The sequence below is a fragment of the Odocoileus virginianus genome, chromosome 16 (genome assembly GCF_023699985.2).
Source record: "Odocoileus virginianus isolate 20LAN1187 ecotype Illinois chromosome 16, Ovbor_1.2, whole genome shotgun sequence".
In the NCBI taxonomy this organism is placed as follows: Eukaryota; Metazoa; Chordata; class Mammalia; order Artiodactyla; family Cervidae; genus Odocoileus; species Odocoileus virginianus.
In genome coordinates this window covers 31,189,515-31,210,335 of record NC_069689.1, presented here as the reverse complement: position 1 = coordinate 31,210,335, position 20,821 = coordinate 31,189,515, and the positions used below count along the sequence as shown (strand labels likewise).

The following is a 20,821-nucleotide window of genomic DNA, read 5'->3' as shown; positions in this document are numbered from 1 at the left end:
CAAGTTAGAGACATTTTTCAGACATTGATTAATCTATAATTCTTTGAAGTAAGAAAGCATTATTATCTCCACTTTACAGATGTGGAAACTAAGACACAGAGGTTAATGACTTGCCCAGGGGTCAAACATCCAGTCAATTGCAAGAGTGGATTTTAAACAGAAGCTCCCCTCTCTGCTCTTAGGCTTAATTCAAGTTTCTTCTTAGCTCACGTGCCCTGTTCACATCACAGCTGTCTCCTGCATCTGGCCACCTCTTAAATCTTGCCTTAAGACCCTTAATATGCTTTTTGAAAGACCAGTGCTTTCCTCGCCTACTGTCAGCATTTGCCCTCTCCTATTCATGCCTTTGCTCATAAGGAAGAAATGACAATTCCTTTCTGGAGCATTTTGCAAGGGTTTTGCATCACTAAATAGCACTCTTACTTTCTTAATTTTTAAATAATAAATATAAGCCCTACAGTTGTGTTTAAACCTAGATAGAATCTGTTGTTTCGTTTGATTTCTGGCGGTTGCCCTAGAGTTGATTCAGTGAGAATTTACACAAGCCAGTCAGGGAATATAAAGATGAATAAAGCATTACCCTCTGCCCTTAGGTTGTTCACAAAGTCGGGAAGGAGACAAATGTAAGAGTTAATCATTACAACGGCCCGACAACAGGACATGGCAGACATATAGACCGGGTGTTAGGGGTGCATTGAGTGATGGCAATTAATTCAGACTGTGGGGCCAGAGATGTCTCTCAGGAGGTGGTGACCCTTAAGAGTAAGTCTTGAAAGATGCGTAGGAGCTAATCATGGGTGCCACAGGAAGAGTGATTCCCGGAAGGCACAGGTCCAACAAGGAGGCAGGAGAGAGTCTGCAGGGATCCCAATAGGCCAGAATCTGGCCACACCCCCACACCATGTATGCAGAAGCAGCTAGAAGTCAGCTGACAGGTCCATGGAAAGAGTTTACCCCAAGCTTTGCTGGCCAAGCCCTGTGCCCTCGGGCAGGGCTGCACACTCCCAATGGAAAGGGGCCTTGTAGGGGTGGGTGGTAGCTGTGGGTGTGTGTGTGGGCACGCTCGTGTGTGTGCAGTCACATCCAACTCCTTGCAATGCTATCGACTGTAGCCCACCAAGGCTCCTCTGTCCGTAGAATTTTCCAGGCAAGAATAATGGACTGGGGTGCCATTCTCTTCTCCAGGGGATCTTCCCAACCTAGGGATCAAACCCACATCTCTTGCATCTCCTGCGTTGGCAGGTGGATTCTTTACCACTGCGCCACCTGGGAAGCCAGGAAGGGAACTTGTTCTCACGTAAAGGCACACTCCACTCACCAGGCGCTCCTTCTGCCTTTGCTGGCCAAAAATAGGGAGCTTCTTCTTGTTCATACAAAGGAGTCCTGTGAGGGACCACCCTTAAGACTATGTCGAGGAGTTTGAGTGATATCTCACGGGCAATGGAAAGTTCAAAGGATGTTATTCAGGGAAGTATAATATTAGGATTTTTTTTATTGGAAAGGTCACTGTGATGGCCGTTTGAAGGACAGCCTGGGTTAAATAGAGGCAGTCAGTAATATCCCAGGTGATAAAGGATGAGGTTCTGAGTGAAGACAGTGGTGAGGCTGCAAGGGAAGGGGTGGCTTGAGAAACTCAAGGAAGAGGACTTGGTGAGTGGTTACCTATGGAGAGAGATTACGGAAAGAAAGGAATAAAGGATGGTTGCCAGACTGCTGGCTCTGAGATGGGTGTTTACCACAATAGGCAGAGAATACAGTAGAAAAGAAAGGTTTAAGAGAATGAGTGAGTAGGAGGAATGAAAGAATTCCACTTTAGATGTGATAAGTTTTAAGTTCTAATGGGGAATCCAGGTAGAAATGTCTAGTGAACAGTTGGGAAAATAGCTCTAGATGTCTGGAGAAATATCTGTTTTAAAGATATAGGACCAGAGGAATTCCTCTGTTAGTCCAGTGGCTGAGACTTCATGTTCCCAAGGCAAGGGGCCCAGGTTTGACCCAGGTAAGGGAAATAGATCCTGCATGCTGTAACTAAGAGCTCACATGCCTCAACAAACATCCTGCATGCCACAACTAAGACCAGGCCCAGCCACATGAATAAATAAATATTTTTTTAAAAAGTAAAGATATAGGATCAGAAACGTCAGGACTTAGACAGCAGGAGGAGCTGCAGGTCCAGGGGCCATCACACAGGAGCAAGGGTAGAAAATGAGAAAAGGGGCAAGAAAGGAGGGCTAAGGCACGAGCTTATGAAACAAATGAGAAAAATAAGAGGCAAAGAAAGTGAGTCACAACAATCAGTGAAAGAAAGGCTCTCGAAAAGGCCAGAAGAAGCGACATCACTAAAACATTGCAGAAACGTTAGATAAGGACTGAAATGGAAAGTGGTTGTGTGAACAATGGCAGCTACACTTTCCAGAATTTGGCAGTGAAGGAAATGAAAAAGAAAAGGCCTCTTTCCTAAGGAACAGCCTTGTATTTGACACTGATCGGTATGACCTTTCTTTGAAAAAATATAATCCCTTCACCACTCATGTCAAACAGGTGCTGAACAAGCAGACTTGAGGAAAAGTCTTAGCATTACAGAATCTGCCATGTCACCTGCTTCCTATGTAGCTTTACCTACAGCCTAGGCTCTGGAACAAACACCGCATCATAGAACACACTGTGCTTGCACTAAAGGCAGACACATGGGATGCTGTGCATGTGCCGAAAACCTACTGGACTCTGACATTTTTTCCCCCAGAGAAATTGACTTTGCTTGGCGTGACCTCGCTGGTAATTTATAATGCCTCTTGCACTATATTCTTTTTTTTTTTTTTAAAGAAACCTCTTCTCAAAAAAGATAAATAATGAAGTATACAATCAAGGCTCTATTCCACAGAGCAATATGAGTGTGTTCTGACCTGGAGAAGCTGGGATTGAGTCATATGGAGTCATCAATGCCAGTTAAGCCACTCTAGGCAAAGGCCATTGTAACACACTGTTGGTTGACTACCCAATATCCATTCTCCTTTTTCGCCTTGGTAACAGAGCCCAAAATTTCAGTTAGGCACAGTGTTGCTTAGAATAAAATATTATATTTCCCATCCTCCCTGGCAGCGAAACATAGCCATAGGACAAAGTTCTAGCCAATGAGGTCTGAGCACAGGATGGGAACATCAAAGAAAGCTGATACACTGGAAAAGCACCTTTCTGTTTTTCTCTTTTCCCCTTGTTCTGGCCTGTAACTCAGATATAATAACTGGAGATCCAGCAGCCGTACTGCATCATGAAGAAACCTTAAACTGGAAGTCATGGACTTGGACAAGGGAACAGAGTTTAGTTTTCTCAGGATGTCGTGCCAGCCACAGACCACCTACTCCTGAACATCTTTTATATGAAATTGAATAAACGATCTTGTTTAAGCCATGTTATTGGGTTGCAGGAGCTTCTTTTGCTACTTAATCAATTCTCAACTGGTGTAGCTATTATATTAGAGTCACTGGCTACTGGCTTTTTATCACTAAAGCAAGTTCCCCAGTTCCCTAAAGTCTGTCTTTTGACCCACACTGCTCCTTACATATTCTAGCGCAAGAATGGGAAAGTATGAGAAATGAAATGTGAGGAAAGCTAGAAGCTTCGACACTGTAGGAGGGATGCAATGAGGTCCTTTACCTCTTCAGCAAAGAGTTGACAAATGAGGATTACTGTCAATGAGATAACTCCACATACTCAAAGAGAAAAAGAATCCTGCAAGAAACATAAAGTACTTCACAATTGAAACCAGATCCAATTCTGGCTTCACAGACAATACACGGAAGTTCTGTATCCCATTTGTTGCCAGGTGGGGTCTTCTGTGAAACCACTCATCTCAGAAGCATCATCTGAATTGTTTGTAAATAACAAGCATTTGTTCACAGCTTAAAGAAAAGGTCAAGAGGAATCTAGAGTGAACAACTCAGAAAATGTATCAGGGAGTTCCCCAAAGTAACTTTGCTACCAGATTACAGTGAGAAAGTTTATGGGCACGCTGATGTCTGGCATGGATGGAGTCGGGAAACCCTCTTAGTGGAAGCTAGCTAGACGAATGATGACAGCACAAAATGATGTTACTAAGAAGCCACCAGTTATCTGGAGACACAGCACACTTCAAGCTGGGTCCTTTGAATGTTGCCTACTAAGAGGAACTGAAAATTCTACAAAGAAAACATCAGGTCATCACAAGAAGATAATCACAGATAAAACTTACCATATGCCAGGCACTATGGGGAGTACTTTATAGCCGTTCTCTCATTAACCCAATATTGGTAGGTGCAATTGCTTTATCCATCTTACAAATTAAGAAGCTGAGATTCAGAGAAGTTAAGTGACTTGTTCAGAGTCTCATAACCACGAAGTGGTGGAACCGAGACAACTCAGATCTGCCTGACTCCAAAGCTTAATTTGTCTTTAACAAGAAAACTATGAACTTTCTTTTCTTGCTATGGGAGAGAATTTGAAGAAGAAAATGTTTCTAAAAGCAACAGTACCTATTTTTTCTTTTATATACTTCATAAAACGCATAGAAATTTTAAAACAACCAAAAAAAATTACTGAAAATAAAGAGGGTTTCTCTTTTTTTGCATATTTATTCTTTAATTTGGATTCAAGAGCTCTAACACATTAAAATCCAAAGAGCTATGGTACTCACTTCTGATTTAAAAAGTAACCTACCCTAGGACACTTAAAGACTGGTACCTGAGAGTTTAGGGTGACTGGGATTCCAGGGGTCTGGCTAGAATTCTGTCATCCTCTAGAGTGACGCTTACCCAGCACCCCGCCATGCAAGATCACAAAGCCTGTAAGTCTTAGCCTCTCCAAGGCCACTTGCTAAGCCTCAGAGCATTGAAGGGGCAGGCATTCCAATGTGATTACCATCACCTTGGGACAACGTACAGGCTTGTTCTCCACCCTTCTAAAATGGGCTCTAGCTTTCCCTCTTTTCTTGTCTGGCAGTTAAAAGACAGCTCTGTGATAGTGATAAAATGTTTGATTTACCAGAAACTTTAAATTTTTACATTTTTCCCCCTCATAACACAATCTAAACATTTACAGAGCCAAAAATTTCAAAACCACAAACTCGTATCTATTATCATGTTGTAAGATTTAAACATATGTCTCTTGGAAATTGATAAAAAGAGGCAGGAAGAAAAAGTAAACAAGTATATAAGTGATTTGCACATGATTAATAAACTTGACCTAATAGGTATGTACAGAAAACTGCATTCACTGAAGTACTAAATTTTACAAGTTCATATAGAACATTTATAAAGTCGACCATATACCGGACCTTAGAAATTCTCAACAAATGTCTAAGGATTAAAATATTCAGACTCAGAAAGTTCTCTCCCCATAATGCAATTAGGCTAAAAATCAATAACAAAATAATAATAATAATTAGAAAATTATTAGGAAATTGAGAAAAATTCATAAATACATTATAATGGAAACAAGAAAACAACTGAACAATAATGAAAATACTATATGTCAGTGTCTAGGTTTCTGCAAAAGCATTACTTACAGGGAAATATACAACCCTATAAACATATATTGGAAAAGAAAAATGACTGAAAATTAATGTTAAGCACAATCAAATTAATCCAAGGAAATGGAATCATAATAAAATCACAAATTAATAAACAAGAGCACTCCAAAGAAAACAAGTATCAAGTCATTCAGTTCAGTTCAGTTGCTCAGTCGTGTCCAACTCATTGTGACCCCATGAACTGCAGCACGCCAGGCCTCCCTGTCCATCACCAACTCCCAGAGTCCACCCAAACCCATGGCATTGGGTATCAAGTCATTGCAAGAAGATAATCTCAGCATTCATTAAGAGCAGAATAAAGAACTACACCAACTTTCCCCACTTACAATAAACAGAAAAACTAGGACTTCCCTGGTGGTCCAGTGGCTAAGACTCTGTGTTCATCAATGCAGGGGGCCTGGGTTCCATCCCTGGTCAGGAATAAGGAGCCCACATGCTACAACCAAGAGTTCATGTGCCACAACTAAAGATTCTGCATGCCACAGCTAAGACCTGACACAGCCAAATAATTAATTTACAAAATTATTTTTTTTAAAATTATAAATGGAAAGTAATCTTTAAAGTTATACTATTTTTTAAAAAAGCAATAAATGTCTTAAACAACCTAACTTTATACCTCAAGATATTAGGGGAGAAAAGGAACAAACAAAGCCTAAAGTTAGTAGAAGACAGAAAATAAAGATCAGAGTGGGAATAAATGAAAGAGACTGAAAAGGCAATAGAGAAGATTAATGAAACAGCCAGTTTTTTAAAAGATAAACAAAGTTAACTAACCTTTAGCTAGCCTAAACAAGAAAAAAAGAGAGGACAAAAATAAAATTAGAAAACAGACATTATAACTAATACCACAGAAATACACAGAATCATAAAAGACTACTATGAACAATTATATGACAACAAATTGGACCTAGAAGAAATGGTTACATTCCTAGAAACACATAAGACTTTATCATAAAGAAATAAAAAATCTGAACAAGCTGATTACTATTAAGATGATTGAATTAGTAATCAAAAATTTCCCAACAGAAACAAAAAGCTCAGGACGTGGTAACTACACTGGTGAATTCTACCAAATGTTAAAGAAAAATTAAGATACCAATCTATCTTAAACTCTTCCAAATGAGGAAGGGACATCTTCAACTCATTTTACAAGGCTAGTATTACTGTGATACCAAAACTAGACAAGAATGTTATTAAAAAAAAAAGAAAATTATAGGCCAATAACCCCAATGGACATTGTTGCTGTTCAGTTGCTCAGTCGGGTCTGACTCTTTATGACCCCATTCTTCCCTGTAGCACGCCAGGCTTCCTTGTCCTTCACCACCTCCAGGAGTTTGCTCAAACTCACATCCATCGAGTTGGTGATGCCATCCAACCATCTCATCCTCTGTCATCCCCTTCTCCTCCTGCCTTCATTCAATCTTTCCCAATTTCAGGGTCTTCTCTAATGAGTCAGCTCTTTACATTAGGTGGCTAAAGTATTGGAGCTTCAGCTTCAGTCCTTCCAATGAACATTCAGGGTTGATTTCCTTTAGGATTGACTGGTTTGACCTCCTTGCAGTCCCAGGGACTCTCAAGAGTCTTCTCCAGCACCATGGTTTGAAAGCATCAATTCTTTAGTGCTCAGCCTTCTTTATAGTCCAACTCTCTCATCCAAACATGACTAGTGGAAAAACCATAGCTTTGACTAGATGGACCTTTGTAGGTAATGATGTCTCTGCTTTTGAATATGCTATCTAGGTTTTTCATAGCTTTTCTTACAAGAAGCAAGCATTTTTTAATTTCATGGCTACAGTCATTTAATTCAGATGACCATTATATCTATTACTGTGGGTAAGAAGAATTCCTTAGAAGAAACGGATAGCCCTTATAGTCAACAAAAGAGTCCAAAATGCAGTATGTGGGTGCAATCTTAAAAAATAAAAAACAACAGAATGATCTTGATTTGTTGCCAAGGCAAACCATTCAATATCACAGTAATCCAAGTCTATGCCCCAACTACTAATGCCAAAGAAGCTGAAGTTGAATGATTGTATAAAGACCTACAAGACTTTCTGGAATTATCACCAAAAAAAGATATCCTTTTCATAGGGGCTTGGAATGCAAAAGTAGGAAGTCAAGAGATACCTGGAGTAATGGGCAAATTTAGCCTTGGAGTACAGAATGAAGCAGGGCAAAGGCTAACAGAGTTTTGCCAAGAAGACACACTGGTCATAGCAAACATCCTCTTCCAACAACACAAGAGAAGACTCTACACATGGACATCACCAGATGGTCAACTCCGAAATCAGATTGATTATATTCTTTGCAGCCAAAGATAGAGAAGCTCTATACAGTCAGCAAAACCAAGACCAGGAGCTGACTGTGGCTCAGATCATGAGTTCCTTATTGCAAAATTCAGACTTAAATTGAAGAAATCAAGGAAAACCACTAGGCCATTCAGGTATGACCTAAATCAAAACCCTTACAATTTTATAGTGGAAGTGACAAATAGATTCATGGGGTTAGATTTGATAGACAGAGTGCCTAAAGAACTATGGATGGAGGTTCATAGCATTGTACAGAAAGCAGTGATCAAAACCATCCCCAAGAAGAAGAAATGCAAAAAGGCAAAGTGGTTGTCAGAGGAGGTCTTATCAATAGTTGAGAAAAGAAGAGAAGCAAAAGGCAAAGGAGCACAAAAACAATATACCCAATGGACATGGTGGCAAAAAAAAAGAAAAAACCTCAACAAAATATTAGCAAACCAAATTCAACAATACATTAAGAGGATCGAGGATTTCCCTGGCATTCCAGTGGTTAAGACATCACCTTTCAAAGCAGGGGTATGGGTTCAGTCCCTGGTGGGGGAGCTAAAAATCCCACATGCCTCACAGTCAAAAAATCAAAACATAAAACAGAAGCAGTGCTGTAACAAATTCAATAAAGACTTTTTAAAAAATAGGATCTTATGTCATGATCAAGTGGGATTTATCCCCAGGATGCTAAGATTTATTTCTGGGATGCACAACTTAGCCAGTGTCATAAACCACATTAACAAAATGAAGGATAAAAAGATATATTATCTCAATAAATGCAGACAAAGAACCCATTCATGATAAAAGCTCTCAATAAGCTGGGTATAGAGGGAATATACCTCAGCACAAGGACCATATATGACAAGCCCACAGCTAACATCATACTCAGTGGTGAAAAGATCTAAGCTTTCCCTCTGAGAGGTGGAACAAAATGAGGATACTCACTCTCACCACTTTTATTTAACATAGTACCAGAAGCCCTAGGGGAGCAATTAGGCAAGAGAAAGAAAAGGCATACAAATCAGAAAAGAAGTAAAACTATCTATATTTGCAGATAACATTACATATAAAAACTCTTAAAGACACTGCCAAAACAACCAGTTAATAAAATTAATGAACAAATTCAGTAATGTTGCAGGATATAAAATTAATGTAAAAAGTCCGTTGCATTTCTATACAATAATAACAGAATAATCAGAAAGAGAAATTAAGAAAACAGTCCAATTTACAATTGCATCAAAAAGATAAAATATCCAAGAATAAATTTAACCAGGGAGGTGAGAAATCTGTACACTGAAAACTATAAAACATTAATGAAGGAACTTAAAGGTACAAATAAATAAGAAGATATACCACAGTAAAGAATTAGAATTAATACTGTTGAAATGTTTATATTACCCAAAGCAGTCTACAGACGCACTGCAATCTCTATCAAAATTCCAATGGCATTTTTCACATAACTAGAACACACAATCCTAAAATTTGTATGGAACCATGAAATATCCCAAATAGCCAAAGAAATATCGAGAAAAAGCAACAAGACTTGTGCCATCACACTTCCTGGTATGAAACTATTACAAAACTACTAATCAAAACAACATGGTACTGGCATAAAAACAAATGCATAGATCAGCGGGGGTCAGAATTGAGCCCAGAAATTCATGTATATATCACAAATTAATTTACAGTGAAGGAGTCAAGAATATACAGTGAAGAAAGGATAATCTATTCCATAAATGGTGTGGGGAAAACTGGAGAGCCAAATACAAATAGGAAAAAGAAAAAAAGAAAGAAACTGAACCCTTATCTTACACCATACCCCAAAATTAACTCAAAATGGCTTGACGACTTGAATGTAAGTTCTATAACATTGTAGCTCCTAGAAGAAAACATGGGCAGTAAGTTCCTTGACATCTCTCTTGGTGTGACTTTTTGAACTTGACACCAAAAACAAAGGCAACAAGAGCAAAAGTGAACAAGTGAGACCACAAAAAAACTAAAAAGCATCTACACACAGTAAAGGAAATGAGCAACAAAATGAAAAGACAGCCTACTAAATGGGAAAAAATTATGCAAATCATCTGACAAAGGCTTAATATCCAAAATACATAAAGAGCTCAAAAAACTACCAAAAAAAATCTGATTAAAAGATGGACAGAGGAAATGAAAACAGACATTTATCCAAAGAAGACATACAGATGGCCAACATGAAAAGAAGATCAACATCACTTATCAGGGAAATGCAAATCAAAGCCACAATAAAGTATCACCTTACACATTTTAGAACGTCTGTTCTCAAAAAGATGAGAGAGAACAGGTTTTGGTGAGGATATGGAGAAAACAGAACCCATGTGCTTTGTTGGTAAGAATGTAAATTGATGCAGCCACTGTGGAAAACAGTATAGAGTTTCCTTAAAATAAATAAATGACTACCACATGATCCAACAGCTCCACTTCTGGGTATTTATCCGAAGAAAATGAAACACCCATCTCAAAGACATATCTGCACCTCCACATTCATTGCAGCATTGCTTCCATTAGTCAAGACATGGAAATAATCAAAATGTCCATGAATGGATAAAGAAAATGGAGTGTATATATACAGAGGATTTTTCTTCAGCCATAAAAAAGAAAGAAATTCTACCATTTGCGACAACATAGATGGACCTTGAGGGCATTATGCTAAGTTAAATAGGTCATACAGAAAAATTCAAATTCCATATGCTGTCACTCATAATGTGGAATTTAAGAAAAACTGAACTCATAAAAACACAGAACAGACCTGGTGATTACCAGAGGACAGCAGTGGGATGCCATGGGGTCAGGGAACCAGGGAAGGCGGTAAAAAGGTACAAGAATCCAGCTATAAAGTTCTGAGAAAGAAGTCCACACTGTATTGTATAACCGAACGTTGCTAAAAGTTCTCATCATAAGGAAAAACACTTTTTAACTGTGAGAAGATGGATGTTAATTAAATTTGGAGCACTGATCATTTCACAATATATACCTACATCAGATTGTTATGTTACACACCTCAACTTAATACACTGTTATATGACAACTACATCTCAATTAAACTGGTTAAAAAAAAAAAAAACTGCATGTATTTAATCACCACAGAGAAAATGAATAGGAGAGAAGTTCTCCTTTGGATTCTCTGCAAACACACATGTCCCATGCTGGCCCCACTGTTTCACCCAGCAAACTTTTGCTCTACTGATAGCCTTGGGACCATGCGCTTGGACAGGAAGTTTAGTGGAGAGAGTGTCATACTCCAAATGAGAAGAGAGGTCCTCAACATAAAAATGACCTTTGCAAGGAACTGTCTCAGTTTCCCCACGCTACTCTTCTTGTTCCGAAATAAAGACTTGAAGATAAATGAGGTACTATGTATGCAACTGCTGTGTTTACAATGCATAACCAAGAAGGATCCACTGTACCGCACGTGGAACTCTACTCACTATGATGTGGCAGCTGGCTGGGAGGGGAGGATACATGTATATGTATGGCTGAGCCCCTTCACTGATCACCTGAAACTATCACAACATTATTAATCGGCTATACTCTAACACAAAATTAAAAGTTTTTTTAAAAAGATAAATGAGGTCCAAAAACATGTGTATAAATTTTCTCTGGAGTATTTAAAATTTTATCTGGTCTTAAACACATTTTAATACAGATGAATTCATCAAATATGAAACTATGTTTGATATAGGAATAGAGAGAGACGGAAGACAGAAACAAAATCAGAATTATCTAGCAGAAGGCCAGTTCACTCTTGTTAATTGTGCAGGAGCAATCAGACCCAAAAAATACTGACTCACACTAACTAAAAATGTACAGAAGACCTGAGGAAGGTATCTGGCTGGTACTGTATTAATTTAAAGTGAGAAATAGAAATGTCACACAGATTGGAATTATTCAAGTTGGCATAACAATCTCTTTTTCTCCCTGTAGTCAGGGAAAACCAACTGGTAATCAGAAGCCACTCATTACCATGAGAAATCACTGTGAAATAATCAGAAATATTTAAAATCTGTATCTTTTCTGCATTCTCTCTCTCTGTGAGCAGACCTTCACTGGAACCAGAAAATTGCTGTAGGGACATGGTATCAGAGAAGGGGCAGTCAGATAAAGCTCTTATTCTAACAGTCAGGCCACAACAAATAGCCTAGAGACACTCTTGACCTCTGAGACTGGAATTTCCAGAAGTCTGATGATACATTCTCCCACTCCCAGAGACAGAGTTGTTATGGGATAAAAGGGATCCTTGTTGATTCTCTTTTTCCTATGCTTCCCACATGGACCAAGCCCTCTTCTTTAGACACATTATTTCTTCACATAAGTGCATACGAGGTTACAGTCTTGCAAGCCTGGACAACAGGCTTTCTCTTCTAAGTGACTTTTCACATCTCTCTCTGGCTCCATCAGTGCTGACCTTGCAGGGTAAGTCTACTGCCCTCACTTCTTGGTTCTAGGAGACATATTCCAGCCCCCAGGAACCAACCATCTTGACATCACCTTGTGAAAGACACATACCTGGTTCTGAAATACAGGTTCAAAACTGATTTCTGCTTTGACGTTCCTAGAGCTTCACTAATTGTGTCAGTTTCCCTTCTAGATGAACAAATCCTGATTGCTTCAAACAAACAAAAAAGAAATCTTGATATTTATCTAACAAAAACTTGGTTTGCCCATTCATCAGAAATTGCTTTTTTACCATTGCATTTTGTTCAAGTTTTCAAACAGGCATTGCTCAATATGCATGTGTTGAAAATATTCTTAATAACTTACATTTTAGGCCTATAGGTTCATATATAACCTCACTGTAACTCAGGTCTTGCTATCTCCTCATCTTCAAGCTTTTTAAAATGGAATTCTATTCAAACCAAACTAATAATGAACCATGTAGAATCACTGAAAAATTACTTGGTGTCACGTTAAGATGACAGACTGAATTTTTGTCCCTTGATACCTAACAGAGTGAGAAAAAAATCATAAAAGCCAAAAAATTTCCATAACAGCAGCCAAATACAAAAGGGGTCGTAATCTAAGTTAATAAGTTTCAACAGGACACATTTTAGAACAAAGAAAAAGGGCTAAGGACAAACCCATTTCTGAACAATCCCTTGTCCTTTCCCCCAAGGATTAAAACTGTTGATTTTAACAAAATATTGAGAATTCTCCCTAATGCCCACAGACCTGGAGAATAGCGAGCAGCGTGCTTAGCATCACCTTTGTCCTCTCCTGACAGGAACCATTGCTAAGAGAAATATATGAAATGGAGAAAATCAGTGACAAGGTAGGCCTGAGCCAAAGCAAGCACTCTGAGCCCTAGTCACTACTGAGATGTTCAACACACCTCAAACAATGTGTAGTGGAGCTGTAGGGAATGCACAGAAAAGTCTCTGAAAGGGGCCAGGAGAGTCTAACAAAGACTGCTGAGCTCTGAGATGAGATCTCTTCCCTTTATCCACCCACCTCCTACCTAAGCCCGAGACCCTGCCATATTCTCACACTATGAAAAAGTAGAAACTCAGTCTCACACTGTAATTTAAGAGGAGAAACAAACTGGCTTGCAATATTGCGGGAATAAAGTTAAAAACTCATCCAAACTACATCAGAGCAAACAGAAAGTCTAGACAAAGTTGCCCTAACACAAGCAAGATATAAAGTAAGCGAACAAATATAAGCCAGTATGGAAACTCTACACTCAAATACAGCAAAACAAGCCAAAAACCAGGGCATTGGACCCTTAATCTTATCACCCCTGTCACCAGCCACCCAATTTTACTCCTGGGCATCAGTGGTGGTTTAGTCGCTCAGTCGTGTCCAACTCTTTGTGACTCCATGAGCTCTAGGCTCCTGTGTCCATGGGGTTTTCTAGGCAAAAATAGTGGAGTGGGTTACCATTTCCTTCTCCAGGGCATCTTCCTGACTCAGGAACTAAATCCACATCTCCTGTGTCTCCTGCATCACAGGCGAATTCTTTACCCACTGAGATATCACGCAAACCCAAGCGCTGGACCCTAGGACAACTAAATAAGAATTTTTTAAATCAAGAATTCAAGAACAAAATAATAACAGTTGGGGTGAAAAGGTAATTGAGAACTGAAGCAACATTACTATAAAATGAATACAAAAATTAGAAAAATCCAGGACTTGATTAAGTACTCCTGAAAATTCATTACCAACGTGCAAGAATGACTTGAGAAGGAAATGTCAGCCCACTCCAGTATTCTTGCCTGGAGAATCCCATGGACAGAGGAGCCTGATGGGCTATAGTCCATGGGGTCACAAAGAGTCAAGACATGACTGAGCAATACAAGGAAGAGGAGTAAGAATGACTAGAGATAAGTGCAGTAAAAGCAGAGGAAAAGACAAATATAAAGAAATTAATGAGAACAGATATGGAAGACATAGAAAAAGACCTTTCAATGTAGGATAATCAGGATTCCTGAAGTATAACCCTCCTCCCCCAATGAAACAGAAGACATGTTCAAAGATATAAGAGCATTCTCCTGAAATGAAAAACTAAAGCTACATACAAATCGTGTGATACAGTAAGTTCAAAGTAGAGACAAATCCTAGTTACATTATTGAACTCCAAGGATTAAAATAAATGGAAGAAATTATTCATCATCCAGACACCCAAATCAAAATCACCTAAAGAAGAAAGGAAAAAAAAGTCAGTTTTCTTCAAAATTCAGTGCCAGAAGACACTGAAGCAGTGTCTACGACATTCTAATGGAAAGAAAGTGTGGCTCAGATTATGTCTGGCCATAGTTCATCTGGGTACAATGGGAAGATACTGGCACACATGAAATACACAATTAGCTTCTTGAAAAACTTTATGATCATGAAATCCAACCAATTAAGACATGCAGCAAAATAATTAATTCAAAAACAAAGAAGTCACGTTAAGAAGGCCAAATGGTAAACACTGAATGCACTTAAAAATTGATTCAGTACCACTACAGAAATTAGGACTACTTAAGATAATGTGACTGTTGTAAGCCTGTGCTATAAAAAATAATATAACGAAATCCGAGAGGTACAGGAGAAGAGATGAAGAGAAGAATAGGAGTGGCAATGTCCTCATCCTGCAGAGGTAGATACCATCTACAATGAAACCCTAGTTAAATAACTATGATTCCACACAATTGAAGGCTTGCCTTAATTATTTTTAAACCTTAGAAGGACCTTTTAGTAAATAGTACCTCCTCTGGAAACAATCTAAGTGTTCATCAACAGATGAATGGATGAAGAAAATGTGGTCTATGAATATACACATACAGGTGGTGGTCCAGAGATTAGGGCTTGATCCTTTCACTTCAGGGGGCCCAGGTTCAATCCCTGGTTAGAGAACTAAGATCCCACAAGCTTCATGAAATGGCCAAAAAGATAAATTTTAAATAAATAAATATACACATACATACACACAAAATGGAATACTACTCAGCCACTAAAAAGATAGAATCTTGCCATTTGCAACAACATGGATGGACCTTTAAGGGTATTATGCTAACTGAAATAAATCAGACAAGTATTATATGATTTCATTTACATGTGGAATATAAAAAATAAACAAGCAAACCAAACCAAAGAAAACACAGAGAGAACAGGTTAGTGGTTACCAGAAGGGAAGAGGGGTGCGGGAAGGTGAAATGGGTAAAGGGGGTTAACTATATCGTGAGAAATTGGTGATGAGTATGCTGTAGTGTATATAGAAGTAGAAACATAATGTTGTTGATGATGTTAGAAACCAATGTTATCTCATTAAAAAAAATAAAACACTATCTCTTGTGATAGAAAAAAGTTATTATTCAACATTCTTTTAGTTTTACTTGTGTATTTTTCTTCTATTAAAGTCAGTAAACTTAAACTAAGTATTTCTTTATACCATGATTCCAATTTTTAAAGTTGGGTTTTTTTTTTTAACATTTTCTGTAAATTTTCAAACAACCCCAAAAGTAAACCATCATATATCTATTACCTAACTTCACAGTTACTAAAATTTTTACCTTTTTCTCTCTCTCTCTCACATACACACACAGAGAAATATTTGCAGTTTGCCTACTAAAGAACAGTAACATCTAGAAAGTAGAATTTGGGATGATTTAAATTTTATCCTCGTATTTTCTGCCCTGTTGAGTTCTTTGTTAAGAGCCTATAATATTATAAGAAACAGAAATGATATCTTTTCCTCCTTCCGAGCCACCCCCACCCCCAAGCCTTTCCAAAATAACTAGAAGCAAGTAAGTCAGATCACTAACATTGATAGGTGTGGTGAAAATGTACATAATTATTTTTATCTTTTCTGTTTTTTATTTCCAAAATCAGGAAGACTATTGGAGAGAGCAATGAGAAGATATACCATACAAATTGGCAGATTCCAAGTAGACATTCTTATCCTCCCCTCAAATCCTTTTCAATCTTGCTACAAAGCCTCAGGGTTAAAATGCACCCCCTCTCTGTTTTAGAAAAGAGCTGTATCTGGACTACCTTATTCAAGCTTCATAACAACCCTCAAAGGTTGATATTCTTGTGATTACAACTTCATAGATGAGGAAACCAAAGCATAAAGAAGTTAAGGAACTTGTCCAAGGCCACCACTAGTAACCGCTGGAGCTGGGCTTCAGACTCAGGTGGAAAAGCAATTCCTGAGGCCCAGATCCTCCTCATCCCCTCCTTCTTGCTTACAGAAAGGAAGCCTAGGGTTTTCTTTTTTGCTAAATCACTTCTTTTTTTTTTCTCCATTTATTTTTATTAGTTGGAGGCTAATTACTTTGCAATATTGTAGTGGTTTTTGCCATACATTGACATGAATCAGCCATGGATTTACATGTGTTCCCCATCCTGATCCCCCCTCCCACCTTCCTCCCCATCCCATCCCTCTGGGTCTTCCCAGTGCACCAGCCCCGAGCACTTGTCTCATGCATCCAACCTGGACTGGTGATCTGTTTCACCCTTGATAATATACATGTTTCAGTGCTATTCTCTCAGAACATCCCACCCTCGCCTTCTCCCACAGAGCCCAAAAGTCTGTTCTGTACATCTGTGTCTCTTTTTCTGTTTCGCATACAGGGTTATTGTACCATCTTTTAAAATTCCATATATATGTGTTAGTATACTGTATTGGTCTTTATCTTTCTGGCTTACTTCACTCTGTATAATGGGCTCCAGTTTCATCCATCTCATTAGAACTGATTCAGATGAATTTTTTTTAATGGCTGAGTAATATTCCATAGTGTATATGTACCATAGCTTCCTTAAAAATATGGAACACTTCACGAATTTGCGTGTCATCCTTGTGCAGGGACCATGCTAACCTCTGTATCGTTCCAATTTTAGTATATGTGCTGCTGAAGTGAGCACTAAATCACTTCTTTTGTGTCGAACTCTTTGTGACCCCATGGACTGTAGCCCACCAGGCTCCTCTGTCTCTGAGATTCTCCAGGCAAGAACACTGGAGTGGGTTGCTATGCCCTCCTCTAGGCCATCTTCCTGATCCAGGGATTGAACCCATATCTCTTATGTCTTCTGCATTGGCAGGTAAATTCTTTACCATTAGCGCCATCTGGGAAGCTTTGGAGTCTGACTTGAGTTTTAATCCTAACCATTTCTAGCTTAGTTGCTTAACTTCTCAAAGCCTCCGTTCCTTCCTCTGTAAAACTGGGGAAAGCAAAGGTCTTCATTCACTCGTCATTGGGAGCTTCAAGAGAGGTAAATCTCATAAGGCATTTCACAAGTTCTCAACACAGACGTTCTAAATAAATGTTAATTACAGTCTACGTCAAAGGAATAAGATAGTCAACACCTCTCTTAACAGTCAGTTATTCATAGAACCCTGATATATTTGATGTCCTGGGCTGCCTCCATGGGAGCGTCAGGCTGCTTAGAAGATGAGATTCCCCCACTGAATTGGATGGAAGGGGTACTGCCTTTTCCTCTGTTTTGATTTGGATTTTACCAAACAGAGCAGCCTCTCCAGACCAGCAGAACAGACCTACACACGCTGGCTCTGTGAAGGTTCTCGGGGAGACAGAGCCTGCCACTTTGAAAGACATTTGTTTTATATTGAAAATGGGACACAAGAAAACTCAGAACATGTAAGACCTAAACAAGCCAAGCTTGCACAGCATTCCTTCTCTGAGCACAGCTTCCCAACCAGCTCATGAACGGTCACAGGACGCCTGACATTCATCCTTGGGGCTCATGGCCACCAGCCCAGAATGTCAGTTTCACGCCAGGATATCATAAATATCACTGTTATTTATCAGTACTTCAATGCGGGATGGCCTGGGAAGCAACAGAGTTCAGTACTACTTGTCCAAGGGTTGTTTAAGAACCATTGACTGTGATTTAGAATCCTGATGTTAATCCTTCAATGAAAATTCCTGGACTGTAAACCATCCCAGTGTTTGTCTCTCTGACTCGGGAGTCTGTCAAGCAATACATGCCACTCTCCCAAGGACTGCAGCGGGAACCAAGAAATGCGGGCCCTAATTAGACCCCCAGTATTATTTAGCTTATCTCACAAAGGATACTTTGATACATAGCTGTGACTCTGACTTATCTGGCAATCTCCAACTATATTGCAATCAGCTGCCCCCACAAACTGACAGAGATGGCCAGAAGCCACCGCATTTTAAAAACACACCTTAATGAAAAATCGCTTTTCCATCAGATCCACCCTATTTGAATAGAAAAACAAAACACTTTGTCGCTTCTAATAAGTACAGAGAACCTGACAAGGTAATGACTTTTTTCTCCCCCGGCATGAATCTCAAATATAATAATGTCTAAATACGATTTTTATCGTTAGACATTCTGTTAGGGAGCAAAAACTGAATTCTTGGACTATGCACTTTGGGTCTGTCTCTCAGTCACTGACTCAGAAATAAATTCAGTCCGGTTCTAAATGAACCGGACTCCTGCATGCGACGGTTTATGACAGATGACGATATATGATGAGAATACAAAACCCTGATGATAATAGGTTTATTTATCGATTGTGAATAAAATTCATGAAGTGTGAAGCTGAAAACTGCACTGGAGGGAATTGGGCAGGGAGGCCGTCAGGAAACGTGCGCACGACACGGAAATGGAGCGAGGAGCTGCCTGATGGAGGCCAGGGTGGCCGTGGAGACGGCGGCTGGGGTGGAATGTGGATGCCGCTGCCCACAGGCTCAAGTCCTTGGGCAGAAGACACGGTCCTCTTTCTCCTTCCACCTCCTCACCAGCACATTAGGCTTGTGGGAGGTGGGGAGGAAAGAAAGCCACGGGAAGTCAGAAGGCTGAGGTTCCAGGACCAGCTTGGCCACTAACAAGCTGTGTGACCTTGGGCAAGAGTTTTAATCCCTAATGGCCTCTATTTTCTTTCTCTGTAAAAGAGGATAACTTATTCACTGAACAAACACCCCAGTGCAGAGTGTGGAGCCTGGTAAACGCCAAGGTGAGTAAAGTGAGGCTGCCGTATTGATTGCAAGTTCAGCTCTGTAAACAACTCCAGTACAGACCAGTCCAGTGCAATGAAATACACAGCCAACTCAGCACTGTGTCTTGGCATTCCCAGCCTTTATACTGGGAATGCCTTTATACTAATAACCTTTATACCTTTATACTAAATTCTATACTTTAAAATACAAAATAGTCTTTTCCGTGCCCTTGAGAAGGTCCCAATGAAAATGGGCTAAAAGGGCAGCGAAATATGAGAGGCTTTTTAACTCCCAGGCAACGTCTCACGTCTCTGAAGGCCAGGAGGACAACAGGACTGCAGACCTAGGAAGTCGTTTGCATATTGCTGGGTGATTTACATACCGGAGAGAGCCCGCGGTCTCAAAAGTACCTTCCCTTGCTGGCTCCCTCACCAGACACTGCTGAGACAGCTCAAAAGCCTACCGGAGAGTTGTGCGCAGTGAACGTGGGAATTTGCATACCATCATCTCACAGGACAAGACCCAGAAGGAAAGCATCTCTTTGTTTTATTTCTCTTCCGGCAGCCCCCAGAAGCAAACTCACAGGAAGCCCTTAATGACAGAACTTCCTGAGAAGTAGTTTCCAGAGAGTCATGGCAGGTCGGTAGTGATGGAAGGAGAGAATAATTATGGCTCCAATTTAGGTTAGTGACAATAAAGTCTTGAAGTAGACAGCATCTGGAAGTCTTGTTGATATTTTATTAAAAAAAAAAAAAAAGTACCTGTATTTGTTATTTCTGCCTAAGAAATGAGCACTTATTTAGCTGCCTAAAATAACACAGCTGTATCATCTCAGTACTCCACGTATCAGGAGACCAATTGTGGGTTAGCTGGGTCCTCTGTCCAGGGTCTCATCAGGCTGAAATAGAGATGTCAGCCAGGGCTGCAATCTCGTCAGAACTGTGGGCTCCTTTTCAAGCTCATTGGTTGTCAGTAGAATCAAGTTCTTTATGGATGTAAGACTGTGAACCTCAGCTCCTAGAGGCCAGCCACAGGTGACTTGCCATGTCACCCTGTCTCTGATACAGCAGTTTGCTTTTTCAAGACCAGCAAGACAATCTGACTACTGTCTCTGATGTTTAGACTCATTTTTAAGGGCTCACCTAATTGCTATGCCCACTTTGAATAGCTCCCTTTTGATTCAAGTCAACCAATCGGGGACTTTAATTATGTCCGTTAAATCCCTTCACCTTTGCCATATAAGGTAACAGGATCATGGGAGTGATAGTCCATCATCTTTGCTGTGTATTGTTGGTTAAAAGTAAGTTACCTTTCTGCCCACACTCAAGGGGAGAGGGTTACACATTGGCATGGTCATCAGGGGTCATCTTAGAATTCTCCCACCAAGAATCTGACTTTGTATTCTTTTGCAAGATTTGGTTTACTTATGTTGGGTTTATTGAATAGGATTTTCTGCCTTTTAAAAAAATTATTTATTTGGCTGCACCAGATCTCAGTTGTGGTACGTAGGGTCTTTATTT

At 39.6% G+C, this 20,821-nt stretch overlaps 1 non-coding gene across 1 annotated transcript; it reads right to left on the bottom strand.

Moving 5' to 3' along the window:
• Positions 1 to 17,134: 17,134 nt before the first annotated feature.
• On the bottom strand, positions 17,135 to 17,238 carry LOC139038901 (U6 spliceosomal RNA). Its single transcript, XR_011492033.1, has one exon. It is a non-coding gene; the product is annotated as a U6 spliceosomal RNA (small nuclear RNA).
• Between the last annotated feature and the right edge of the window lie 3,583 nt (positions 17,239 to 20,821).